The following is a 14,732-nucleotide window of genomic DNA, read 5'->3' as shown; positions in this document are numbered from 1 at the left end:
TGCTAGCGCAGCGGGGCTCAGGTGCTGCAGCGGGCGGGGGCCTGGCGCCTGGAGAAAGGCGGGGGACGCAGCTTACGTAAGCGTCCGCTCGCAGGTGCATGCGGCCTCCACCAGCGTGTGGTCCCTGCGCGCTCCCAGGTGCGCAGTTGGCGCAGGCAGAGGCGCGGCACGGCGCCGGCGGGCGCTGGCCGGCGCCCTCAGGTACGGCAGAGTGCGCGTGGAGGGGGAGCGCGGCGAGCGAGGGGGCGGGCTTTCCGTTCCCCAGCAGCCGCGGGCCCGCCCCCCAGATCGGCCAATGGGCGCGCTAGGCGGTGTCACGTGCTCGCAGCCGCCGCTGCCGCCGCCGCCGAAGCGGAGACCGGAGCCGCGAGCGCCACCAGGGCAGCAGCCGCCGCAGCCGCCGCCGCTGGGCTGAGGAGCCGGAGACGCGGACGGACGAGGTGGCGGCGGCGGCGGAGCGGGAGCGGGGACCGGGCGCGGGCAGAGCGCGGCGGCGCGGGTAGGCTGCGGCGGTGGGGTAGGCGCCTGCGCGGCGGGCCGTCCCGGGCGGGCGGCGGTTTAGGCGGCGGTTGAGGCGGTTGGCGGAGCCGGCCCGGGCCCCGCATTGTTTGTTGTGCGTCCTTAGCAGCGGCGGCGCCAGCCGCGGCGGCCCCGGCGGAGAGCAGGGAGCAATCCCGGCCCCCGTGGCTCCGGCATTGTGGCCGCCCCTGCGGTGCCCTGGCTGTTTCGGGCAAGGGCAGCGGGCAGCCTTCCTCACCTTCGTGGGGGACGGGGTCCCGGCCCCGAGTGAGGGGAGGGCGTGGGCAGTGTTGGGGGGGACCCGGCGCCGGGGGTCTCGGTAGGATGGAAGGCGAGGGGCTCTGGGCAGGTGTTGGAGGACATTGGGGGCAGGGGCTGTGAGCGAGGCTTGGGGGGGGGCTGGCGGAGGGTGTGGGCAGACTTGGGGGAGAATGAAGGGTGGAGGGATCCGGCCCAACGGAGCGGGAGGGCCTTCGGGCAGGTTCGGGCGCCCAATGGGGCCAGGGCGAGTGCGAGAGGGATGGGGAGGGCATTCAGGCGGGTGGGGGCAGCCTTTGGGGGTTTAGGAGGGTGTGAGGGAGGCTTTGGGGAGGGTAGAGGCTAGCGTGATGGGAATGGAAGGAGGAAATTAGGGACTCGGGGGAGGAGTGGAAGAAGCGGATGTCCCGGTCGGGGCTGCGTGTGAGGGGCAAGGCGTGGGGACAGATTTAAGGAAGGCCACCGGACAAATGTGAAGGGAAATGTGGAGGCAGGTGTGCCGGTAGGGGGAAGTGTGATAGAGAGAGGGACGGAGGTGTCTGGGGTCTCTGGAGTGATGGTGAGGGAAATGGAGGCTTGCAGGGAGGAGGTGTGTGTGAGGGTAGGCCCAGAGGTTTCAGGAGACCTGTGAAGGATGTGAGGTTTGTGTCTGGCCAGGAGGTGTGTAGGGAAGACAAGAAGGAAGCAGGAATAGTGTTGAGACTGGATAGGTGGGACACGCAAAGGGCGGACATGTGGGGCGGGGGAGAAGACAGGTGTCTCACTGGCGAGTGGTGCTCAGGGGAGAAGTGTATTGGGGGGGAGGGGAGGAGGAAGGTGATTGGAGCAGGGCCAGAGTTGGAGAAAAGTGAGGACACTGGAGTAGGGTGATGGAGATGGACAGGAGGTGTGCAGTGTATTTAGCGGATAGCAGACGTGAGTGAAATGTGGAAACTTTGGGTTTGGGGAGACATTGCAGGGGACAGGTGGAGGGGAGTATGTGTGAGGTAGAGGGCCAGAGGTGTAAGGGGTGAGGAAAATATTCTTGGAGTGGCAGCTGAGGTATGAAAACAGATGGAAGGAAATGTTTTCGGGGCAGGAAGTGTGGAGGGGAGTTAGGGAGAAGAAGTGGGGGTGGTACACGTGTGAAGGGAAATCAGTAGAGGGAGGTAGTAGGGGATGGTTTGGAAGGAGAGGGATGCAGGTCAGGTCTGGGGTACATACAGTATGTAGAGGGATGGAAACATAGCTTGGGGTGCTAGATTTTGTATGGTGGGGGATAGGCAAGGAAGAGAGGGAAGAATGGGGGAAGACAGGATATTTTTGGGTAGCGGACATAGAATAATGCATAGTACATAACGGGGTAAGAGAAGGGCAAGGTAGGGAGGTGCGTGAATGTGTCTGTGACTAGAAAGGGATAGGTTGTGTATTGGATTGGGGTGATGGTGGAAGAAGCAGTTGTCCAGGTTTAGCGGCAGGAAATGACTATTCAGGTTGGAGAGAGTTAGGAAAACAGGTTGCTTAAAAGAGAATGGAAGGAGCAGGGTGCTGAAGAGTGGGGTGAGATTGGAAAACTTTGAGTCCTGAGAGATTAAGGGGTTCAAAAGTTTTAGGTCACTGGAAATAAAAGGCAGAGTGCAGAAGTTGAAAAAACAAAAGCCAAAACCAAACTGAAGAGGGGATTATATTCTGGATGTAGAAGAACTGAAGAGTGTGTGTGGTGTGTGTATGTGGATCCTGGAATGATACTAATGAAAAATGGAGGACATTAAACCCTGTATATATTTGAAAGTTCATGCCTCTAGGATCAGAAAAATCAAGAAGCCAGATTTTAGTTCCAGAACCCTGTGAATGGGGAAGGGATAGGGTAGAGCTGAGTAGTACACACTCCCAAGTTGGAGGAGGTATGTGGTAGAATATTGTCCTAGTGCATGGCGCTGACAAGTGTGCAGATAGAAGAGCCATAGAGGGTTGTGTGGAGTGCACCACAAGTGAATAGAAATAGGCTGCAGCAGGTGCAGGGCAGATGCCTTTTTGAAGATGCTGCAAGAGAGCCAGGCCCAGTGTCCGTGCCATTCGAGGGCTGTGTATCAGAGAGGAAGGAATACCTTGGTGCAGTGTCTCAGCTACCCTGGTGCTTTCTGGGTAATGGGGCAGTTTTCAGGCTTTGAGTGATGTAATATCTGAGTCCCATGCTAGAGGCAGACAGAGGTAATGTACATCCAGCTCCTAAAAGTGGCAGGAATGGAGATCTGCGATTCTTTAACTCTCTTTCAGGGTGCAAGTAACTGATCCTGGGTTGTTGGCTTTTTCTCCCAAATAGTTCAAGTAATAATTTGGTTGGAGGCTTTTGGATTTTCTGGTATTTTGATTTGAGTTAGGGAGTGTAGCGTTAACTTTATTGAGGAAGACTTTTGGGGTTGTGAGGACATACGGCCAATCAGCTTGCCAGACACATAGAAAATAACTTTCAGCGGTTTGAGCACATATATTTCAGTGCGGTTCTCATTCAGTGTTCTGTGGCTTGTGTTAGATTCTTCGGGATTTGGAAGGATTAAGGAAACTGCTTTGAGACTGCCGTAGTAAGCAGGGTTTTCTACAATCTTGGGAAAGATTTCCCTTTTGACAGTCGAAAATTCAGTCTTGTCAGATTTTGCAAAAAAATTATTTCATGTTGCAGAAATAACTTCAATTATCTCTTTGTGGGCTTCATGTAGTGTGTTATGTAGTACCTGTGTGGTTTCAAATAAAAGGTATGCTTTGATACCTTGGGAAGCTTTCTGGTTTGATTAGTTTTCTCCTTTTGTCAATTTAGGAAGTTTCTTAATGTGGCCATTGTAGGTTCAAATAATAAGTTTGAGTGGAAGTGAGAATCTTGCCTAAACATAATGAAGGCTGAGCAGAACAACACATTTTAAATAATCTGTATCTGTAAATATAAATATTTAAAAAGTAAACTGGAAGCTAATTTTAAAAATCAAATTTTAAAGTGCATCATGAAGGCAACAAAATAATGTTCTGAAGGCATTGCTATAAGATTTTATTTTTGGAGGGAAAGGTTTTTAAAGCATAATATGCCTTTCATTGAAATTCTTTGCAGTATTTTGAGATTTGATATATGTGTAGGATATGATTATAAGGGCATGTTTGGCCCCTTTGGCTCCCTGGCAGAGAATTTGAGCAGTAGGGTATAAAATGAATAGAGTAACCTTTGAAAATTCTCTCCAATATGGCTATTGTTTCCTCCTTGAATTTTTTAAGTCCATTGTGTTAGTTCATTTTATTGATTTGGGGCAAGCAGTATTTTCTTGCTCAGAAAACTCAATTCTGGGAGTGTTCTGGTTATATGTGTTGTTCTGTGAAATTCTATGGTTTGGGATAGTTGGTAGGCCCTTGAAAATATTGTCCTAGGTTTATGAACCAAGGAAAGCAGGTTATTTAGACTTTGTAGACTAAATAATTGGGTCTGGTTTTATTTTCACTGGTGACTTGCTGGACAAGACACTTAATCCCTTTGTGCTTGTTTCTCCTCCAGAAACCTGACTCTGTCTACTTCCCATGAGAATTGAGATGGTTTAAATAAAAGAAGTATAAGTCTTTCAGGAAGATTAGAACTATGTAAATATGGAGATAGCTCCTTTTTTTCTCTGTGTCTTGGTCAAATAATAATTGGTGCTTCGGAATTTGGCATTAGGTGAGTTAATTTATAGTGGGAAACTTGGATAGAGATGAAACTTCTCTGTCAGAGGTGTCTGCAAATTGAAGTTTCTTCATTCTTTGTTCTACTGTCTGCTTATCTTTTCTGGCTCATTTCTGTAGTTGAGTGTTGGTGCTGATTTGAATTCTTGAGTATGAGCAGAAGATTGTGAGAAACATTCTGCATTGTGGCTGTAGCCTGAGATTACTTCTAACATGAATATCCAGAGATGAGCACTTCTCTCACTCAGTGAATTCACTTCCTAAATCAGGAATAATAAATACAATACATTTTCCTGTGTATTTTTCAGAAAATCAACTAATTCTAAGTGACTTGAACAGAAGAATAGAGCTATCCTTCTTCTAGTGGCATTAAACCTCCTCCTTTAGATTATTGAATATTTTTTCCTTTTTAAAATTTTAGTTCTCAAATACCCATCCTTTTGACATTTCCAAGCCTGTTGACGGGTTATGCTCTGTTTGAGGAAGAATGATGTTGAAATGCTTTTAAAATGTTTATTAGTTGTAGAAAGCCTCTGTATGCTGGTTATGATTGATATTGCAAAAATGTAAATAGTAAGTTGCTTTTTGGGCATTAATTTGCTTGAGCTTGGTAATACCCAGCCCTGATAGTAGTCTTTTGTGCTAGCTGATCTTTTTTTTTTTAAGATTTTATTTTATTTTAAAGATTGATTTATTTATTTTGGCAGGGGAGAGAAAGCTAGCAAGTGGAGTGGTGGGGCAGAAAGAAAGGGAGAGAGAATGTCAAACAGAAGACTTCCCACTGAGTGCGAAACCCGACATGTTGATCTCAGGACCCTGAGATCATGACCTGAGCTGAAAGAGTTGGATGTCCAACTGACAGAGCCACTCAGGCACCTCTTTAGAGATTTTTTTTTAAAAGATTTTATTTATTTATTTGACAGAGAGAGATATCACAAGCAGAGGCAGGCAGGGAGAGTGGGGGAAGCAGGCTCCCCGCTGAGCAGAAATCCCCATGTGGGGCTCAATCCCAAGATCCTGAGATCATGAGCTGAGCCGAAGGCAGAGGCCTAACCCACTGAGCCACCCAGGTACCCCTAAAGATTTGATTTTTAAGTAATCTCCATACCCAACATGGGGCTCGAACCCACAACCCTGAGAGATCAAGAGCTACTTGCTCTACCAGCTGAGCCAGCCAGGTGCCCTGCTGATCTGTTCTTAATAGTTTATATTCTCTTATATAACATGTTTGGACCTCCGTTACCCATCTTACTGCTCTTTTTGTTTTCATTTGTTTTATATAGATCTTATTGGAAAATTGGTTGTTTTAAAAAATTTGTTCAGCTGTAGAAAAACTGTTTCTGACAGGTAATTATGAGAGGCTTCATCCAGTCTAATTTTAGAAAACTTTATTGAGAAATGTAAGTTAAATTTATATGTCAGTTGAAACAGAAAAGAATAAAGTGATGAGGCCAGATTAGTGGTAATATAAATATTTAAATGGTTTAAGCCTGAAAGATCTGCAAGTCTGTTAACTTTTAGGTCTTGCACTGAATAGTGAGGTAACCACATGACCTGATTTGTCACTTTCATGCCTAATTTAATGTATTTCTTGTTTTAAGGGTCCTTGAAGTACATCCTTTTTGAGAAGTATGGGTATCTGTCTCACAAAAGACATTCCATATATATGTGTTGCTGAGTGAATGAATGCCATCCTAAATTTCAGTTACTTGATAATAAAATTCTCTTAACTTCTGAGATAACTAACACTGTGTCGAACATCTGCTTTCTTGAGTTAACTTTAGCACAACTCCAAAGGATATAGTTGATTATATCAATAAAATCACAGCCTTGCATTGTGTGACTTCATGGTTCATTTCCATTTGAAGAGTGAGTTCTGCAGCAGGTTGTGTAATAAATTCAGAGGCGTTTCTGGGTCATGGATAAGATGTAGTTTCTTACTGCACCTGCAGAATTTCCTGTTCTTTGCAGTTTTCCAGGTACCAGCACTTTTCACAATATCCTATTAGGCAGATCAGCAATTTGTTTATAAATTGAATTTAACCATGTTAATACTATAGACATAAATAAAGTATGAATTTAACCATATTCATACTATTGACATAAAGCAAATAGTAATTGTCCTTAAAGACTCTGTTTAGATTTTTTTTTTTTTTTTAATTACACTTACCTATTCTACTAGTTTAATTCAGCAAACATGCATTGACTTAGGCTCAAAGGCACGTTTTGTGCTGGACCTAAGATTTCTTTTTCTTTCTTTCTTTTTTTTTTTTAAAGATTTTATGTATTTATTTATTTGACAGACAGAGATCACAAGTAGATAGAGAGGCAGGCAGAGAGAGAGGAAGGGAAGCAGGCCTCCGGGTGAGCAGAGAGCCCGATGCGGGGCTCGATCCCAGGATGCTGGGTTCATGACCTGAGCCCAAGGCAGAGGCCTTAACCCACTGAGCCACCCAGGCGCCCTGAGACCTAGGATTTCTTAGTAGGGCTCTATAACACTGTTTTGAGTAAAGAATAGATCCTTTCCTAGATAGATTGGCCCTTAATGTGTAAATGGAGTCTATAATTTTGGTTACCTAGGTAGTGACCTGGTAAAGAGGTGGTTTGTTTCTAACGGTTAAGATAGAGGCAGTTTATTCTTTTTTTTTTTTTTTTTAAGATTTTTGTTTATTTATTTGTCAGAGAGAGAGAGCGAGCACAGGCAGACAGAGTGGCAGGCAGAGGCAGAGGGAGAAGCAGGCTCCCTGCCGAGCAAGGAGCCCGATGCGGGACTCGATCCGAGGACGCTGGGATCATGACCTGAGCCGAAGGCAGCTGCTTAACCAACTGAACCACCCAGGCGTCCCTAGAGGCAGTTTATTCTTATGGTAGTTATAATTCCAAGTAAATATAAAACTCCTTAAACATTGCATCTAATCATAGGCTTTTGTGCAACTTAGACAACCTACGTTTTTACCTAATGAAGTATAGGGTATTGGGTAGCTCTTGTCTTAACTCTGGACAATTCAGTTTTAGTTAGCAAAGCTAGTGAACTAGAGGGGAAAGGTGTTGCAATTTTGATAATGTAGGTTAGTGGCTGGAGAAAATAAGGTTTGGAGCCCTTGGTATGCATACTTTCAGTTGTTTTTGAAGTAAGCTGTAAATAAGCTTTTTTTTTTTTTTTTAAAGATTTTATTTATTTACTTAGAGCATGAGAGGGGAGAGGGTCAGAGGGAGAAGCAGACTCCCTGCTGAGGAGGGAGCCCAGTGCACGACTCAATCCTGGGACTCCTGGATCATGACCTGAGCCGAAGGCAGTCGCTTAACCAACTGAACCCCTGAGCTGCCCCTGTACATAAGCTTTTTTTTTTTTTTTTTTTTTTTTTAAGATTTTTATTTATTTATTTGACAGAGAGAGATCACAAGTAGACGGAGAGGCAGGCAGAGAGAGAGAGAGAGGGAAGCAGGCTCCCCGCTGAGCAGAGAGCCCGATGCGGGACTCGATCCCAGGACCCTGAGATCATGACCTGAGCCGAAGGCAGCGGCTTAACCCACTGAGCCACCCAGGCGCCCCTGTACATAAGCTTTTAATGTCAAGGTTAGTATGGAAGGACAGATATCAAACATATTAGTGATGAGGTTTTTAAAAAGATGGTATCTTAAAGATAAATATTAACTAATGCTCTTTGAAATGCCAGCTTTGTGGTAAATGTTATGGAGTTATACAAAATTGGCTTTTGAGGGGCACCTGGCTGGCTTAGTGGATAGAGCAGGTGACTCTTGATATCAGGGTTAAGTTCCAGCCCCATGTTGGGTGTAGAGATTACTTAAAAATAAAATCTTTGAAACTGGCTTTTGGTCAGTATTATTGTTTAGTAGTGTTCTTTATTTCTAGAGCTCAGGCTTTGCATACCTGGACTTTGATCCCTCTGGGAGTATAATGTAGGTGAACAGGAGACATTACATTTAGAGAAATGGAGGCACGGAGTTGACTCTAGAGCAGAGATAGGCAGACTTTCAGAACACCCTTTCAGAGGTTCCTTTTGGTTCCCAAATTTGGGCAGGAAGGTTGATGTCTGGGCAAATTTGAAATCTGCTTCTTTTAGTCAAGCCTTTGCGTGCAAGTCTTTTCAAAGACTGCCTGCAGTAATGCGTGGCCTTCGTAGGAAATTTGGGGCCAAGGATAATGCAGTAGTAATGAAGCTGAAGAAGAGGGCTGGCCCTTGGGTGTACTCTCCTTTTAGGTTATTCCCAGAGATGATCCTGTGTGCAACCTTGACTGCTGTACTGGGTAGTAGAATGTTTTTGACACCAGAAGACTTGGCTTTGAGGTCTGATCCTGTTATTTCCTAGTTGTAGATCTCTCTCCTCATGTATAAAGTTGGAATAAAACCCCTAAATTACAGTTACGGTGAGGATTAAAGAAGAAAAGAAAGCTGTTTGTAAGCTGTGAAACACGTAACTTTTTTTTGAAGGGAGGATTGAGGAGAAATTAAGGGCATACTTTGAAGTAATGAGAAAAATTTGACTCAGAAGGACCTGGATTTTAATTTTTTTTTATCATGGCATGTTCAAATGTACACGAAAGAGAACAGTACAATGAACTTTCACGTACCCGTCAACTAGCTTCAGCAGTTACCAGCATTTTGCTGCTTTTGTTTCATCTACCCCTCACTCAGAATTACTTTCTGTTATTTTTGTTGAAATATTTACAGTAAATCTTAGACATCATATACTTTCATCCATAAATACTTCAGTATTTCTAACAGGCGGGAACCTAAAAAAAGATATAACCACAAAACTTTTAACTGTCTAAATTAACTATAATTCCTTATCTAATGCTCAAGAGGAGCTGGATTTGAAACATAGCTCTACCACTCACCAGCTTTGTGTGTTAATCAAATTACTTGCTCTCTCTGAGCTTCTGGTTCCTTATCTGTAGCATAAAGATAATACCTCATGAAGTTATTTTGAGCTTAAATGAAATAACATATAAAAGGCCTAACATGAATGTTCTCAGTAAATAGCCCAGCTTCTCTCCTGAGCTTCCTATGGCATGTGAATTAGGATTATGGGCTGCCCTCCTTCCTTCTTTAGTATCACAAAAAATAACAGTGCCCTGAAATGACTGTCCACTAAGCTAGTGAAATTTCTCTTCATTGGGCTGTTTGACTCTTTTAGTGAAATTCTGTCGCAGTTGAAATCATGTCTGTTCTCCCCCTCTCTTCTGCAAAATCATTGTTCTCCTGTCTGGTGGCTTATTCTAGTCAGCATACACATGCTGTTCTTTCATGTATTCTTTTTTTTAAACAATGCTTTCTTGACCATGCTGTTTCTTGTAGATGCAACCCAGTGTCTCAACTTCTTGGAAAAGTTGTTTCTACTCATCTTCAGTTCTCCTGTTCTCTCCTGAACCTACAATAAGAGACTTTCAACTTAATTGCTGAAACTGCTCTTGTTGAAACCACCAATTTTAATTCTCACTTAACCTGTTAGCAGCATTTGGTGCAGTGGATGTCTCCTTCCTTGAAATACGTTATGTTCTGGTTTCTGGGATACCATATTCTATTGGTTTTCCTCTTGTCTCCTTGGCTTCTCCTTTGTTGGTTCTTCTTCATAACTACTGTCTCTTAGTATCGGACCACCTGGGATCTCTGCTCTTCATTCTCATTCCCCCAGTGATCTCATCCAGTCTCCTAGCTTTATTACTGTGTATATGCTGATGATTCTCAAATTCTTATCTCTGAAACTCCAGACTTGTTTGTCCTACTGCCTATATTGATTGACATCTCCACTTACATATTTTATTGGCATCTCAAACTAAACTTGCCCCAAACCAAACTCCTGATCGTTACCCTGCCCCCTCTTTCACCTGCCCCTCTTGTGGTATTCCATGGGTTTTTTTGTTTTGTTTTGTTTTTATCTTTTTTTAAAAGATTTTATTTATTTACTTGACAGATCACAAGTGGGCAGAGAGGCAGGCTGAGAGGGAGGGGGAAGCAGGCTCCCTGCTCAGCCGAGAGCCCGATACGGGGCTCGATCCCAGGACCCTGAGATCATGACCTGAGCTGAAGGCAGAGGCTTAACCCACTGAGCCACCCAGGTGCCCCTCCGTGTTTTAGTTAATAGCAACTTCCTCCATCTTTTTAGTTGCTCAGGCCAAAAGAGTTGTCTTTGACTCTCATACGCTACATCTGACCCATCGGGAAATCTTGCCAATTCTGCCTTCAAAATACATCCAGACTCTGACCATTTTTCATCATCTCTACTGATTTAAGTTTATATCAGTTCTTTTGAATTATTGCAGTAGCCTTTTTTTGCTCTTTGCCATATTCTGTTCTCAATCCCATAGCAAGAATGATCCTTTTAAAAAGGTAAGTCAGATTTCGTCTCTTTCTGGTTAGAACACTGTCTTGTTCAGAATAAAAAGCTACGTCCTGTCAAGGTCTTTTGTGATCAGATACCCTTCTTTTTCTTTGATTTAATCTCCTCCTACTTTTTGGACACAAAAAAGTGTCCTTCTTGCTGTTTCTTTAATGTGACAGGCATGTATTTCTGTCTCAGGTCCTTTGCACTTGCTGTTTGCCCTGCCTAGAATGCTGTAACTCAGATATATGATTGCTCCAACTTTTTTAGGTCTTTTCTGGTGAGGCCTTCCCTTTCTACGCTGTTAAAATGGCAGCTCCTCCATTTCTGGCCCTTCCCAGCCTTTTCCACCTTCTTTTTCTCATTACCATTTAAACCATTTAACTTATATTTTGCTTATTTCGTGTATTGCCCTTTTACCTTTACTAAAGTATAAGCTCCATAAAGGTAAGGATTAATACTGGTTTTGTATTGTGCAGATTCTAAGCACCTAGAACAGTACCTGGGACTAAGGTTGTTGACTATTTGTTGAATGAATTTTTCTTTATTATAGTCTGTTTCTTGGTAAAGATGCTATAGTTGGAATTACAGTTTTTTCTATGGAATACTCTGTACCTTGAGGTCTTTATGATGTGTTTTATCTTCTTAATGAGTATCCTTTCAAAGACTGCTGTTGGTTTTATTAATTCATCATAATTTTGAATATTATGCACTGTGCTAGTTGGATGGGGGGAGATACAAGAATAAAGTATACATAGACCCTGACCTTCAATAGCTTACATTCTATTGAGATAGATGATGTGTGTGTGTGTGTGTGTGTGTGTGTATGTACATATATATGTGTGTATGTATGTATGTATGTGTGTGTCTGTGTGTGGTTTTTTTTTTTTTTTTTTAAGGTAAGACCTTAGATAAAATGGTCCAAGAGTTCAGAACAGCAAGATATTATTTCTAGCTAAGAGGGATAAGGGAGAGACTTCAGAGAGAATGTGATATGTACATCTGTACTGAGCCATGGAAAATGAGTAGGATTAGATAATGAGAAAATAGGGAAGACAATTGCATATGGAGGAAATTGCATTAGCAAAATAAGAATGCTCAAGATTTCTTTGAGAAAGAATAAGTGGTTCAGTAGTTAAAGGTGAGAGAATATCAGAGGAAATGGTAAGAATGTTGGAGCCACTGATGATGGAAGGCCTGGAATGCAAAGGTGAGGAACTCAGTTTTTACTCTGTTGACAGTGAGGCTTCAGTGAAAGGTTTTTAAGCAACAATGGAGGGATGGTATTATTAGGGCTATATTTATGAATTTGGTAACTTTATGTGAAAAGAGAGGCTGAAATGCATACACTGATTAAGATGCTATTGTACCTGTTTGGAGAAAAAAAGCGATAAAAGTAGTGGAAACAGGAGTGGAAGGGATGCCTTGAAACTGAATGTGGGGGCTGAGTGACATGTCTGCAGTGTCCAGCCAGCTTGATTGGGCAGGCTGGGTGCCTGAAGAGAAATAGGGAATCCGACAGTGGCATCAGGAGGCAAGTTTAGTTCAGTTTTGGAACTGAATTTGCAAGTGTGGTGGTGGCATTCAGGTGATGATTGTTTTGATAAAAAGAAAATTAGGGGGCTCCTGGGTGGCTCAGTGGGTTAAGCCTCTGCCTTCGGCTCAGGTCCTGATTCCAGGGTCCTGGGATCGAGCCCCGTATGGGGCTCTCTGCCCAGTAGGGAGCCTGCTCCCCCCCCCCCCCCCCCCCCCCTCTCTGCCTACTTGTGACCTCTGTCAATTAAATAAAAAAAATCTTAAAAAAAAAAAAAAAGAAAATTAGGTATGTTTAGAAAGGATGTGCATCTGTGGCTTTATGCTTTCATTTTGATACTAACTGCCAGAAAGAGACGTGATTGCTGAATCGGTTACTGAGGTCTGAATCTAGATAATTGATTGGAAACCTTCTGATAAGGCCTCCAGACTTTTCTTTTGATTTGTAAGTGTCTCCACTTGTTTCACTAAAGTTTGTTAGATAAGTTGCTCTAGATTGTAAAACATTTTATGTGTTCTCAGCAGTTTGTTACAACTTAGATGTCATCCTTTGAGCTTTCCTTTACTGCTTCATGGGCTATGGATATCTAACTCTGTTCCACCCTTTTGGAAACAACAGATGAGGGGCACCTGGGTGGCTCAGTTGGTAAGTGTCTGCATTTGGCTCAGATCATGATCCCAGCGTCCTGGGATCCAGCCCCACATCTGGCTCCCTGCTCACAGGGGAGCCTGCTTCTCCCTCTCCTGCTTCCCCCACCCATGTGCTCTCTCTCCCTCTGCTCTCTCAAATAAACAAAATATTAAAATACAAAACAACAGATCAGAGTTCCCAACTAGTCACTTCCGTCACTATGTTGAGATCCTGTTGAGTTAGCAGGTTTGAATGCTCATGCCGAACCCCCTCTCCTTCCCCTTAGGATTTAGAAGCACATTGGAGGAAGACAACCCTTCCACCCTAATTAATGGTAGTTAAGGTGTTAGTTGCCAAAACATGTCTTAAGCAACCTACACTTAACAAAATACCAGAAGATACCAGAGGATTTAGCTTCTCTTCCAGGCATATTCAAGAACAGAATACGATTCCTTTAGATTTATAAACTTTTCAGAGCTGTATAGCAGGAGGAGTTTTTAATCCGAAGGTCATTTATAGGAAAAAAGACATATTTGCAAAATAATGTTGTATGTAATTTTATTTATAGGCTATCTAATGATGCATTATACTTATATTTTTATACTTAATGCATTTTTAATAGTTGGATAGAAAGACATCCTTGAGTTTGTTAGTTAAAAACTTGTAGTTCACCAACTTGGCTTATAATGGTGACCTTGAGCTTACTGCATTAGTGTCTGAATTAAGTCTTTTCCTTTGTCCTTAGATCATAATGTCAGTGAATATGATTTTGGCACTGTCATTATAGAATTGGTTTTTGTTTACCAGTAAATAGGAGTCAGTAGGACCCAGTCCCCTGAAATGAGAAGATTTTCTTATGTAGGATAACACATTTTAAGATCAGTGGACATGTGGTGGCTTTTAGTTGGTCAGACTTAGCATATATTGTAGTTAAACTTTTTTTTTTTAATCTGGATAATTTTATTTCACATAATTGGTTTGCCAAGAATATAAAGTATAGCATCTTTGAGAAACCTTTTACATTCCTTTAGCCCCACTTTGTTCTTTGACAGATGAAGAATTCAGGATATATCCTGAGTGGTTAAGGGACTTGGCCAGAATCACACACATAGCTAGTGGCATAGTTGGGGTGTGAGGTGGATTTCTTGATCTCCAGGCTTGGCCTCCAGGCTCCTTTGGAAATGTGGACCAGAAAACCTCAAATAAACTCAGCTTAACTGGTCACATTGCTGGCATCTAATGATGTTCAGTAGGAACAATTATGCTACGTTTTCCCTCATTCCCTCTGAAAATTAATTTTTTTAAAAATTAACCATTTTAAACTGAACAGTTCCGTGGCATTTAGTACATTCACATTGTCTGGCAACCACGACCCTCTCTAGTTCCAAAACATTTCCATCACTCCAAAGTGAAACCCCTTGACCCATTAAGCAGTTTGAAGATTTTTTAAGCAATTAAAAATCTTTAAAAAATTAAAATAAAAATCTTTACTCTGACAAGGTTGACAGTAGCAGGTTTGGTACTAGTGGTCACTCTTAGCGCTTTGCTACCCGTCTCTGGTTTGCCAGGGAGAATTAAAGTGAATCCTCTTATGTTAATTAGTAGTGGATGCATTACACTTATAATGACAACATAAAAAAGAAAGTGTCAGACACGTAATGATTAACAATACTAATAGTAGGTATACATTATGCGTGTTATCGCTAATCTTCACACTAGCTTTTTTTTTTTTTTTTTTTTTTTTTTTAAGATTTTATTTATTTATTTG

At 42.9% G+C, this 14,732-nt stretch overlaps 1 protein-coding gene across 2 annotated transcripts in view; it reads left to right on the top strand.

The window, feature by feature from the left end:
- Nucleotides 1-468: 468 nt before the first annotated feature.
- Nucleotides 469-14,732, top strand: part of LOC111145684 (spermatid perinuclear RNA binding protein) — a 138,887-nt gene continuing 124,623 nt past the window's right edge. For both annotated transcript variants that reach the window (XM_022500785.1, XM_022500784.1), the window contains exon 1: nucleotides 469-499. The gene's annotated coding sequence lies outside the window, so the exon portion shown is untranslated. The remainder of the gene's footprint in view (nucleotides 500-14,732) is intronic.

Source organism: Enhydra lutris, unplaced genomic scaffold, assembly GCF_002288905.1.
Source record: "Enhydra lutris kenyoni isolate GAN:26980312 unplaced genomic scaffold, ASM228890v2 scaffoldscaffold13, whole genome shotgun sequence".
NCBI lineage: Eukaryota > Metazoa > Chordata > Mammalia > Carnivora > Mustelidae > Enhydra > Enhydra lutris.
This window is presented reverse-complemented; position numbering and strand designations above follow the sequence as displayed.